At 47.5% G+C, this 12790-nt stretch overlaps 1 pseudogene; it reads right to left on the bottom strand.

Moving 5' to 3' along the window:
* Positions 1 to 5046: 5046 nt before the first annotated feature.
* Positions 5047 to 8145, bottom strand: LOC119801753 (annotated as a pseudogene).
* Positions 8146 to 12790: the final 4645 nt, after the last annotated feature.

Raw genomic sequence — 12790 nt, 5'->3', positions numbered from 1 at the left:
AGGTCAGAGGCCACCTTTGGAGAGCTGAGTCTCTCCTTCACTTTTGCCCAGGTTTCAGGGATTGAAGTGATGTCAGCAGGCCTGCCTGACCATCTTTTCTCTGCTGAGCCTTCTCCTTTATATTGAGCCCAGGCTCTTAGACCAGAGGGTGGTATGACCCACATTCAGGTTGAGTCTTCCCCTGTCAGTTAACCCCCTCTGGAAACCCCCCACAGTCATGCCCAGAGATGTTGCCATGGTGATTCTAAATGCTGTCAAGCTGACAGTGAAGACTAACCATCACATCTTGGTTGCAAATTTTATATACACAAAGAGGAATCCTTCTTTTCACCGGATCCTTCTGCCTCCTCTTCTTCATTTTGCCAAAACGTTTCTAACTTGGTTTCCAAGGTCCCTGGACCACTGTGTCTCCTGTTGAGGCTGCTATCAAGCACGTGTTCCTCTTCACCTTGTCAGAGCATCCTGTGATACAAAATGGTACGCACACGGTCTCTGTTGTAGCTTTAATTTGCTCATTTATTGCACTCTTCTGGAGATCCCAGAGTCCTTTAACCTTCTAGTCAGTGACATCGGTTTTCTCACACACATGGGTGTTACGGCAGAGAACTTAGGAGCCAGGGCTGGGAAGCCGGAACACCTGATACACTCCAGGCTTCTCTGTGTACTCGCTGTGTACATTATTTAAACTCTGTCCCACTTTCCTTTCACGTGAGTGCAAAATATTAGCTATTCAACATTACTGTAAAAAAAAGTTAGGGCTACTTTTGAATATCAGTATGGCGATTTCTCAGAAAATTATGAAACAGCCTTCCTCAAGACCCAGCAATATCACTTTTGGGTATATACCCAAATGATGCTCAATCATACCATAAAGACATGTGTTCAACTTTGTTCATAGCAGCATTGCTTGTCATAGCCAGAACCTGGAAGCAACCTAAATGCCCCTCGACTGAAGAATGGATAAGGAAAAAATGTGGTACATTTACACAATGGAGTACTACACAGTAGAGAAAAATAACGACATCTTGAAATTTGCAGACAAATGGATGGAGCTAGAAAACATCATATTGAGTGAGGTAACCCAGACCCAGAAAGACAAATATCATATGTACTCACTCATAAGTGGCTTTCAGACATAAAGCAAAGAAAGCCAGCCTAAAATTCACAATCTCAGAGAACCTAGACAACAATGAGGACCCTAAGAGAGACATACATGGATCTAATCTACATGGGAAGTAGAAAAAGACAAGATCTCCTGAGTAAACCGGGAGCATGGGGACCATAGGAGAGGGTTTGATGGGAAGGGGAGAGGCAGGGAGGGGAGGAGAGAAAAATGTAGAGCTCAATAAAATCAGCAATAAATAAATAAATAAATAAGTAAATAAATCAATAAATAAAAGTTAGGGATAACAGGTGATAGGTGCTTAAGAAATGGCCAGGCAGAGCATTAGTGACATTTAGGAAAATGATCAATAAAATAAAAGGAAGGTTCTTTAAAATAACTAAGTCAGAGAACACAAAGAATGGAATGAAACAAGCTGCGGGTCCCGGGGTGCTGCAGAGCTGGGGGTGCTACAGGACTTAGGGTGCTGCAGAGCTGGGGTGCTTCAGAGCTGGGGGCTGCGGGTCCTGGGGGGCTGCAGAGCTGGGGGCTGTGGGCCCTGGGGTGTTGCAGAGCTGGGGGGCTACAGAGCTGGGGGTGCTACAGGACTTAGGGTGCTGCAAAGCTGGGGGCTGCGGGTCCTGGGGTGCTGCAGAGCTGGGGGCTGCATCAGACTGTAACTTGCCCATGTACTTGAGCTTGGGCGTGATTTCAGGACTGCAGCTGGGCTTGGACTGGGTTTGCACTTGGGGTTCCATTTGGTGTTGTCGCCTCAGTCCCTCATCATGCTGTTCACGTGCTGCTCATAGAGAATTAGCGAATCCGAACAGAAGCCCCTGCCCTGGGCTGAGGCTGCTCGGTAGCCCGGGATTCATACAAAGGAATTACACGGGTGTGTGCACATATAGGGCTATACCTGCTCATGCAAGATGCAATCAGGTTCTCATCACGCCAGTGCTCCTTCTGGTGGGGTAAAGTGCACTGCGGCTGTGGAACCCGGTTTCTCTGAGTAAGTAGTGACAGCACACTCCAATTCCTTGCCAGCCCTGTCTTTACCACTTCTTTCGGCGGGATACACAGAGTCAGTGCTGGGGCTGGTCAGCCTGTAATCTTTATGTTCACACTTCCCTCTCCCCTTTCTCTTAAAATTCCTAATATATTTTAATGCATTTTATTTAAATTTTTAGTGGCTAACACTGCAGGATTTTGCGTGTTTCCCGAGATGATATTGCCTAGCGTGAAATAGCAGAACACAGGCCTTCTGGGAACAGGGCACAGGAATCAAACTGGTCTCAAGAAGCAGCACTTTGACCTTCAAGGGAAGGCAAAGAGCCTCCATTTGGGTAGAAGAAAGGAGCTAGGCTGGTGCAGCCTTGTGGGTGGCAAGGTTGGGGGACAATGTGCGTACCTAGATGAAGAAGAATTATGGCTTTGTTTAGGACATGTCCAGAGTAGCCAGCAAGTGCACCCTGCAGGGAGAAGGGTGTCTCCCGTGCTTCTGCCCCACTCTGGGCTGTGGGAATCAACACTCCAGGGTGTAAGAAACAGCCCCACCAAGGGCACAGGTGGACAGGATACCTGGTGGCCTTACCAGCTTCTCAGCATCCAGAGTTGACAGTATATTGCCTTAGAAGGGGATCAAAGGATGGAGCTGCAGCCCTGCAGTGAACAAGAAGCAGCAGCAGGCAGGATGAGGTGGACAGGGAGGAAAGTGACCGTGGGAGCTACCCCACCCTGCCTGTAGGCACTAAGCTACCTGCGTTTCTCAAGCATGGGGCTCGCTCTCTTTCTGCCTTTCCCCAGGACCCTTAGCGTCTGCATGTGGGAAGATGATGGATGACAGACAGTTGAAAGAGAGGAAGAAAGAGTGGAAGGAAGGAAGGAAGGAAGGAAGGAAGGAAGGAAGGAAGGAAGGAAGGAAGGAAGGACGAACATGTCAAGTTCCCATGCTCAGAAAGTTTAAAAAAAAAAAAAAAGATGGGGGAACATGCATAAAGCTCACCGTTCTGTATCACAAGACTGGCTGGGCTCGCCCTGGACTGCCTCAGCAATCCGCTCACTGGAGAAGGCAAGAGCGGCTGACACAGAGCTCAGGATGTCAGAGCATGTCGAGCCCAAGAGTAGAGTGCAGATGACAGAGGGGCTGTGCCCCTCCCAACCCCGCCCCCCCACCCCCCCCACCCCCCCGTGACGGACTGCGCTCACAACTAAACCTTCCCTCCTTACGCTGCTTTGGCAGGGCCTTTTGACTCAGCCCCAGGAAAAGCAATGAATACAGAAACTAACTCAAAATTAGTGATGATTGACTGAACATTGATTTCTTCCACTGATGGATCTACAACTTACTTCTGTCTTTAGAACTTTTTTTTTTTTGAGGGTGGGGGTGGGATGGGGAAGAGACAGGTTCTCTTTGTGTGACAGCTCTGGCTGTCCTAGAACTCTTTGTAGACCAGGCTGGCTTTGAACTCAGAGAGATCCGCCTGCCTCTCTCGCCTTAGTGCTGGGATTAAGAGCGAGCACCACCACTCCTGATGGCCTTAAGAACTTTAACAAAGAAGTTTTCTTTAAGAACAGATATCTAGGCACGCGGAAGCCAAATTTCAGAAGCACCTCTTTATGCTGATTAAAGCATTAAAGATAATAAAACATATTATTTTTGATAGGTATTCACACCTTTAGACCAGTTTGTTCTATCTACCTATAATATAGGCACACCTGTATATGTGCTGTCCCTCTTCTGAAGAGAGATTTGGGGCCTTTCTTCTGCATGGTCTTTCTACATTAAATGTTTTCATAGAATTCTCTGTGATCTTCAAACTTTCATTTGGAGTTCAATTTGGAAGCATTGGCATCTTTGGCCTTTCTTCTTTGGACATTTGTTTATTTGTTATGCAAGGATTTGAACTGAGAGCTCATGTGTCAACCGCATGTTCTATACTGAGGCACACCTAGAAGGCAAAATGTTTAAGAAAATGCTCCCTACGCAGGCACAGAGTACCTAGTGACTCAGACTGCATTGTGCCACATGGAGGACAGGCTCCACGGAAGAGTATATAAACGTTTCAGCTTAAATACCCACACAGGAACAGCCTATTCACACTGTCTCTCTTCAACAGGATCTTTGCAAGACAAAAGTTGCCAAGTAAGTTACCTCTACTATGTGTTTAAGTGTTTTGCCAAATTTAGATGTTACAAAAGCTTAACCTTTCTCAATTTCACACTCTTCCAGTAAAATCAAATTGGTTAAATTCGGAGTGCTATCCAAAGATTCAGAACATTCCAAAGCCCACTTAACAGAGCTTGAAGACGAAGGCTTGTGTAGTGTCCTAGTCTTGCGTGCGGCTCTTTTACATTTTATTTCACACTTTCTTCACTTCAGTAGAGAGATAAATTTGTTATTTCCTTATTTGCAAGTCTTTCTTTGAATAAATTCAATTCCCTGGAAGTGTCAAAAATTCTAAAAGAAGATATGTGTGTGTGTGTGTGTGTGTGTGTGTGCATGCGCATGTGTGTTACAGGCACTGATTCTCAGGATTAAAGATTTACACATGATCTAGAAAAAAACCCTCTCCCAAATTTAGAGGACTTACAATACTTCCATATCATTACTGAATGCATTGGCTAACTAAAAAACAATTCCCTAAAGGTTTATGTGGTTTTGGTGTCTGATCAGCATCAGCCGGTAAGCAGAGGAAGTCCATCTCCCCTGCTAAAAGACTTTGTATCCACGTCAACTTCCAAACACTCAATTTTAAGATTACTTTTTTCAAAACTTAATTTTTGTTACTGTACAGAAAGCACATCCAACCCCCAACCTTAAACTGTCTTCACCCAACCCCACCTCCACCAGAGAGCTGAACACGGTGTTCAGGGATGGAGTGACCAGAGGCCTTTGCTCCACACCTTGCCCAAGGGCTCAGCACCCACATTCACACATATTCAGCTTATGACTTAGGGTAGAAACAGGGTGCACAGTATATAGCAGACCCTGCCCAGTCGATATAGATGGCAGGACCAAACTTGCACTTAACACTCATGGGTGTCAAGGAGTTATAAAGGTCGGTGACAATCTGATGGCCAAACCAGGAGAGTGCTACCTAGGCTGTAGGACCTGTCACTATGGAGACGATGCCTCCAGTCATGGCTGAAAGGACCTTCTTCACCTTGTCATCCCCCCACAACACATGCCCTTCATGCCCATCATGGTGACAAACATGGCCAGGAAGCCCAACACCAGGGACACCGCCATTAGGGCTCGAGTGGCCTGCAAGGCGGCTCGCAGAAGGAGCACTGAGTCCTAGGTTTTGCAGGTCGTGATGCACTCTGTCCTTACGTGACCTGGGCTGTGATGATGTCACCCGCATCTAAGCTTCTCTGCCCCCTTGGGATGGCAGTGCTCACCATCAGATCCACCCAGCCAAGCATGGCCACCCAAAAGCCCAGCGGCCTAGGCCCGAATTGGCCATTTCCATCTCAAAAGATGGCAACCTGACGTAAAACAAAATCTGAGGAAGCTATAGAAGAAAATCTGGATCAAGATTTAAGTCACCCACAGCAGGGTAGGGGGAAGTTGGTTGGATAACTCCAAATCTTAACTGAAGTAAACACAAATCATTCCCTCCGGTGGAGTGCCATTCTCATGGGTTCCAGACAAAAGCAATCCTGGAAGGCTCAGAGACTACCTAGGGAAGTAGAGGGCTCTTAGGGTGTGGCCTCCAGAAAGTATAGGGGGAAGTGTGCCTCAACCCCAGGCTGGGGTGTGTGGCAGACAGAGCTGAGTGGTGAATTACCAGGTGCACAGTTTTGTGTGTATGTATGTTAGTATCTCTATGTGTGTGACAGATATGTGTGGTTACCTAAGGAGTCCACAACAGGGCATCGGAGCCCTGGAGCAGGAGAGGCAGGTGGTGTGAGCTGTCCAGCGTGGGTGCTGGGAACTGTACTCTGGTTCTTTGCAAAAGCAGCACATACTCTTAACTGCTACGCTATCTCCCCGGCCCTGCAACACTACATTTTATAGTCTACTCTGACACTTAGGATCTTTGATGCTGATCACTGGTATCTGATGGGCAGATTAACACAACTTTTTAAAATCTAATTACGCAATATGCATGAACCAAAACCAAAGCCAAATGTAGCTTCTGTCGTTTTCTTAGTGAGACTATTTCTTCTAAGACAATCCTGTGCCTTGTCAGGTTGGTGTCTGGATACATAGCATCACTTTAAAACCAAGAACTTGGGTGTGGCTCAGCAGTGGAGCGCTTGCCTAGCATGCATGTGATCACGGCTCGGTGCGGGGGTCCCATTGAAAAGCAGGAACAGAAAACAAAACCCACTCCATCTCCAATACTGACCTTTTAAATGAATCTGAAATAGCATCTACCCTAAGGTCAGCAGCTTCACCCCCAGCAGAGTGAACTTCCAAACGCTTGACTTGGAAAAATATGTGAAATTCATGATAAAAATCCAATTATCTTCTGCTTGGAGGATTTGGTGAGACCGTTAAGTGTTGGCATCGTTTATCTGTTTGCAAACCCCCCTCTGTCAAGCAACACAAACCTCCACTGTTTTGTCTTTACAAATGCAACTGGGAAAGCTGAGGATTGCAAACAGTACAATTAAATTAGAGGACCAGTTATCAGGCCTAAATGAAAATCTTGCTGCTTAAATGCATCTCCTGCCGCCCATACCACACTGGCGGTTTACAGGGTTCTCTTAAAGGAACACGAGCTCATGGGGCAGACACTGGGGCCTAGACAGCGACTCGGATCTGCTGGGCTCCAGGTGGTCAGCAATTCGATTCTTATAAACCCTGGCACGCAGTCTCTGTGCGTCGCGTTTATCATCGACTGTCTAGCGGGATAAAAATGTGCAGCTTGTTTTTCCTGCAGCAAACTTTTTGGCGTTCCACTCATTTCAATGTTAAAAAAGAATAATAAACCACCAGCAAGCAACAAAGGAGCGCTTCTAAACTCACACACACAAGAAAGCCACAGCAGGTGCCGTTTCAGCCTGCCCTGCCCTGCGTCAGACTTGCCTGGCCTCCCGCTCTCATAGGCAGGTCACTGCATCATCCTCATCCCCCTAGCTGGGTCCTGGTGCTGTGTGTACAGCATAGCAAGGGAGGGGGTTCCACTGTAGCAAACACCCAGCAGGACGGTGGTATGGAAGAAGGGGCCATGACAGCAAGACGGGGAGGAGAACAGCCACCTCCTGCACACTGAGCGGATGGGAGACGTTAAAGGACTACCATGTTGTCCTTAGAAGAAAGGAGTCTGCTGAACCACATTTGGGACAGGCAGGAAATAGATAAAGCAAGTTATTTGCAACTCAGAGCTAAGCCATCAAATGAGAAGCTTTTCATATTTAGATTACTGAATTTTAGTCCTCTTTTAGCACATATATTTTAATTTGTACATCTTAAATGTGATCTTAAAAGTTGTGTTTCGTTTTTAATTACGTGTTTGTGTGTGCGCATGTGTGACTAGGCATGCTTCTGTGGGACCAGAGAGAACACCAGGGGTCCTTTTCTGTCACGCTCCGCCTATTCTTTTGAGGCAGGGTCTCTCTTAGAGCATGCAGCTTGAGTTTTCTCAGTCAGGCGGGGAGCCAGCGAGCCCCAGTGACTTTGCTGTCTCCGGCCTCTCAGAGCTACAGGTGTGGGCAGGATGCTTCTGTGGGTCCCACACTGCTGTACTCATTGTTACTCAGCAAGTGCTCCCCACCACTGAGCCATCTTCCCAGTCTCCGTCTGCCCCCCCCCTTCAAGTGTTTTCTTAAGGCACCAGTGACAATAACTGAGGCAGGCAGTCTGTGTGGCCTGGCTGTCCCCATTCTTGTCACACCTGCAGGGAGAAGGGCTCCCTGAGAACGAGCGGCCCGGTTTTGGTGTAGTGGCATAGGTCTCACCTAGCTCCTGCTGGTCTCAGACTCACTAGGATGTGGGTGACCTTGAACTTCTGATCCTCCTGCCTGTATTCCACACGCACTGGGATTAGAGTGTGCACAGTTACACCCAGTCTATGTGGTCCTAGGGAGTTCATGTTTACGTAAGCTTTCTACAACAGAGCTACAAGACTGTGCCTGGAAAGCATCCCTTAAATCGCCTTCTGAAAATCTACTTCCTCGGAGTGTCCTGGTTTTAACAGCTCTTTGTAAGGATCCTTTGGGGAACCACACTATTTTGTACAATGGTTGACTCTGATTATTCTCTTACTAGAAATGTAGGTTGCTAATAATGTTCACGTTTAATAAGTGATCTGGAGGGATGCTAAGCTTGTACAGAAATAATGGTTTATACATTGAGTTGTTTGCCTGGGTTAGATTACCTTGGGAGGAAATGACTTCAACCCAGCACAAACATGTTTAAAGCCCCTGATACACCTCCTCCATTGCTTTCCTGAAAGATTGAAACAGCAGTCTTTGCTCCCGTTGGTACCCATGGCTGTTCTGCACACCTCTGTGTAGGAGCACGGTGCTAGAAGCAAGACGCAGGGAACACGGTGCTGGATGCAGGAGTCAGGGAACATGGTGCTGGATGCAAGAGGTGGGGAACATGGTGCTGAATGCAAGAGGCAGGGAAGACTGGACTCTGCGTGGGAGGAGAGAGGAAGACCTCAAGATCATGTCTCCACCTCAGACATGGGGCTGGCTCTGTGTGTCTCAGACTGGAATCCCTCTTACCATAAACACATCTGCATACATGTACACACACACGTGCATATCGGCATACACTGTGCATGACAGAAACACACCCAGGGAAGAATCTATTTGCTCCAGTGTCTACTGCATTTATAAATAACCCTGTCCCCTCCTGTATCATCCATCTCGCTTGCAGCTTTACAGGGTGGCCTTATTAAATTGCTATTTTGGTATTCATAGCATGTATTTTATTATGCTGCAGCCGTAGCACCTTGGGGGAACACAGCCCCATAAATAAAATATTCACCTATCACTGCAGCCAAGGTTCTCCTGCTACCTCTCCTTATGCTTTGGTTTTTATTAGAACCAAAGCATTCAGTGAGTAAAGGCTGACCTCTGAATTGCCACACACCTTGCTGGGAGCCCACCGGAGTAAAATCAACTGTAGAACAAGGGACCTAAGAACTTCTGGCTCCACCTGGAACTGATTTCAAGCTCGCCCATGAATGGAGCATCCAGGTGCTTTCTGGGCTTCCTGTTCTCTCAATGCCTCTCTTTAAAGGGTTTTGGGGCATTGCTGCTGTCAAGGTTCCACCCTTGTGTCCCAGGCACGCGTGCCCCACAGCAGCATGCATCCTAAGAACTGCAGTTAGGTGACTTTGACAGGAAGCAAACTTCACGCGGGTGCTTAGTCCACACTACTGCCCTGCGTAGTCAGGGCCGGGTCTTTGAATGAGGTCTCCCAGTGCAATCAGGATGCTGCTGGGTAAACACGAGATGCCTAAGGCTACTCTCACAGAAATCCACCTCTTTCCGCTTAAGGAGGTCTGGGAATAAAGGTATGGGCCACTACATGAAGAATATTAATATACTTTAAAATATAACTTTTCATATTGCTGTGGACACATTTATATTTTTTAGCCAAAGAAAAATTTTTCAGGTGCAAGTGAGTCACCTGGACCTTGTTCATCTCAGCCTTCAGTGTGAACGGATGCTGTTCACCAGTCTTGGGAAAGCAGGGGAGACGCCTCTGCACTTCTAGTTGAGGAGATAATACAGGACAATAGCTGGGGTCATTCTCAAGAAGAGATAAATGGAGCTGAGTGCCTGGAACACGCTAGTGAGTCTGGAGAGAAAGCATGCAAAAGAAACTTTGCCCAGAATTAGGGAAGATGGGAACCTCACTTCTAGAAACAGAAGGAAACAATGCTGGAAGATGGGAAGGAAGCTGCTGCTTTAAACCTATTTCTCCGAACACTGTGAAGAGGTTAGTTAACTACTGGGTGTTATCAGTGGGAAGGTGCTCGCTGTGGTCCAGGCACTAGCATAGCTCAGGGACACAAGCAGGCCCCTCCTTCACACAACCTACTTCCTATTGAGGAGACAGTTAAGATGATGTGGGAAGTCCTTCTGTATATGTGTTGCTTTTATTGGTTAATGAATAAAGAAGCTATTTTGGCCTGTGACAGGACAGACTAGAGCTAGGCAGGAGTCAGTGAGATTCCATGTAGCTGCCGCAGGAGACAGATGCCCTGGAACCTGGCTGGTGAGAGCCTTGTGGTAAAATATAAAATAATGAAAACGGGTTAATTTAAGATATAAGAGTCAGCCAGAAATACACTTAAGCCATTGGCCAAACAGTATTGCAATTGACATAATTTCTGTGTGTTATATTTCAGATCTGGGTAGCCAGAAACAAACGAGCAGACTCTGCCAGCAGGAGACAGCACAGGAAGCTGCTTTAGGCACAGAACAGTTAGTGAACAATCCAGTCCATGTTGAGGACTTGACCCACGGTGCTGTGAGACCAAAGACAAAGGCAGAAACACACAGAATTATAAGGGTGCAGTTTATTGGGGTCTCACAGAAACAAGACTGGGGGCAGGTGGGAGCAAGACCTGTGAATTCCAGAACTTGGTCAGAAGGAGGGTGTGTGGACTGGTTCTCCCAGGGTGAGGTGCACTTGGTTTACTTCTGCCACCAGAGTCAAGAGCTCTCCTGACCAAGGCTGAGTTGTAAAGTTCCAAGTACGTGTGCTGGACTTTCAGCTGTTTGTAGTTTGCTGGGGAACACTGGCCTGAGTGTAGTGCCAAAGCTCCACAGCTGTAAGCATCATGACACCCCAAGACCAGCCCTCCCTGGTGGAATTTACTACAGAAATGAGGACCAAAAAAAGACAACCCAGAAAAGAAGTGACTTTGCTGCCACCTGCTAGTTTTATGTTTCTGAGTTCTCCCATAACAAGGCACTGTTTAGGAGTCTTGAACAACAAAAACAAGCTTTTAGTCTGGGAGACTAGAAGTCTGAAGTGAAGGCTTAGTCAGGTTGGCTCCCCTGAAGACCCATCCTCACCCTGTGTCCTCGTGGACTCCCTCTGGGTATCTATGTCCCGATCTCTTTTTATAAAGATCCGAATCAGACTGGCTTAGAGCCCTGCTCCACTCTCCTGGTGTCTATGACAAAATTAGAAATAACAGAGATAAGTTTCTTACGTTCAAGAGGCTGAAAGGCGGAGGTCAGGTAGATTCACTATCTAGACAGGAGTCATTCTTTGATTCCTGGAGGGTGCCTCCCCTGCATCCTGTTCCGGGACCTGTTGCAATAGTCTGATAGACCGATAGTCTGGTCTTGGGGGTTATTACATCCACAAGTGACAAGCGTGGCAGATATAATCTCTGTCGAGTCTGTTGTATGACTACGTATCCCATTGGTGACAGTAGAGCTCTCGCAATCCGAAGGTCCCCTCTAATACACGGTGATTAGGCATCAGTGCGTGAATTGGGTAGAGGGAGAGGGAAACACCCAGGTCCACAGTGACAAGTCATTTTCCTTCAATTACATCTTCGTCCTAGCTAACATTAACTGTCAACCTGCTACATCCTGAAAATGGCCTGAAAGTCTCTGTGGGGGAGTAATTGTGTCTATCAAGTTAGTCTGTAATGTTTCTAAAGGATCGTCTCAACTGATACAGGAGGGCCCTACCCACTGTGGGTGATGCCATCCCTAGGCAGACAGTCCCAGGCTGTATAAGAAAGCTAGCTAAGCATGAGCCATGAGAGCTAACAAGCAGTATTCCTCCATAGTTTGTTTCAGACTTCTGCTTGGGGTCCTGCCTTGATCCCCTTAACGATGGGCTGATACCTGGACGGGTAGGTCACATAAATCCGCTCCTCCCCTAAATTAGTGTGTGGTCACAGCAACAGAAAAGAAAGTAGAGTAGTCTTCAAAGACCTGTTTCCAGGTAAAGCCACATTCTGAGGTCCTGGGCCTACGATGCTCACATACAGCCTTGAAGGGGTACAAGGAGGACCTTCACCCTAGTTACAGCAATGGACCCACCTTTGGCTCTGCCTGCCCTACCTCTGATCACCCCGCCCCCGCGAGTCCGCAGACTCCTTCTGGAGAGGACTGAAGCAAGGTAAGTGACCGACTCAAACCGGAGAGACAGAAAATTTCAGAAGCAGATGCAGAGCACTGAAAGCCCTTCACTGCAGCTGTCCCAGAAGTCAACCCTGGAAGTCTGGAAGTCTGGCTCTGGGCAGACGTTTGTGGCTCTACATGGAGCTGGTGTCCGATAGGCCACGAGAGGGGTAGGTGCCCCCACTAGTCCCCTTCATCCTGGAGAATGAGGACAGAAACCAGTGACCCACACAGGTGTCCAGTCAGGCTCCCTATTTTCAGCTTTTTCACCCCACACAAGTGCCTCAATAACTCCCAAGTAAGTCCATTATCCCATCTGTAAGACCAGCAGGACCTGCAAGGGCCGTAACTGCCAGAGAGAAGATGTAGAAGGTTAGGATTTCAAGTATGACCTTGAGGGAACACTCAGAAAGCGCTCAGTGAAGTGCGATGCTCCAGTAGAATGACATATTAGTAGTTCTTCGGGACTGCTACAGTGTGCGGAAAGCGCCCTAGTACTTGCTCCAATGTTCATGAAAGTGGCAGCCATTGGTGTTGCCGTCCTTCCTCCTTCCTTTGCCATCACTGCCTCCTCTCCATCCCATCGGTTCTACTCAAGCTTCCTGTCCTTGTGCTATCCCTCCCTGA

Source organism: Arvicola amphibius, chromosome 15, assembly GCF_903992535.2.
Source record: "Arvicola amphibius chromosome 15, mArvAmp1.2, whole genome shotgun sequence".
Taxonomy (NCBI): domain Eukaryota; kingdom Metazoa; phylum Chordata; class Mammalia; order Rodentia; family Cricetidae; genus Arvicola; species Arvicola amphibius.
Note: the sequence above shows the minus strand (reverse complement) of the source record. Positions and strands in the feature narration are given on the sequence as shown.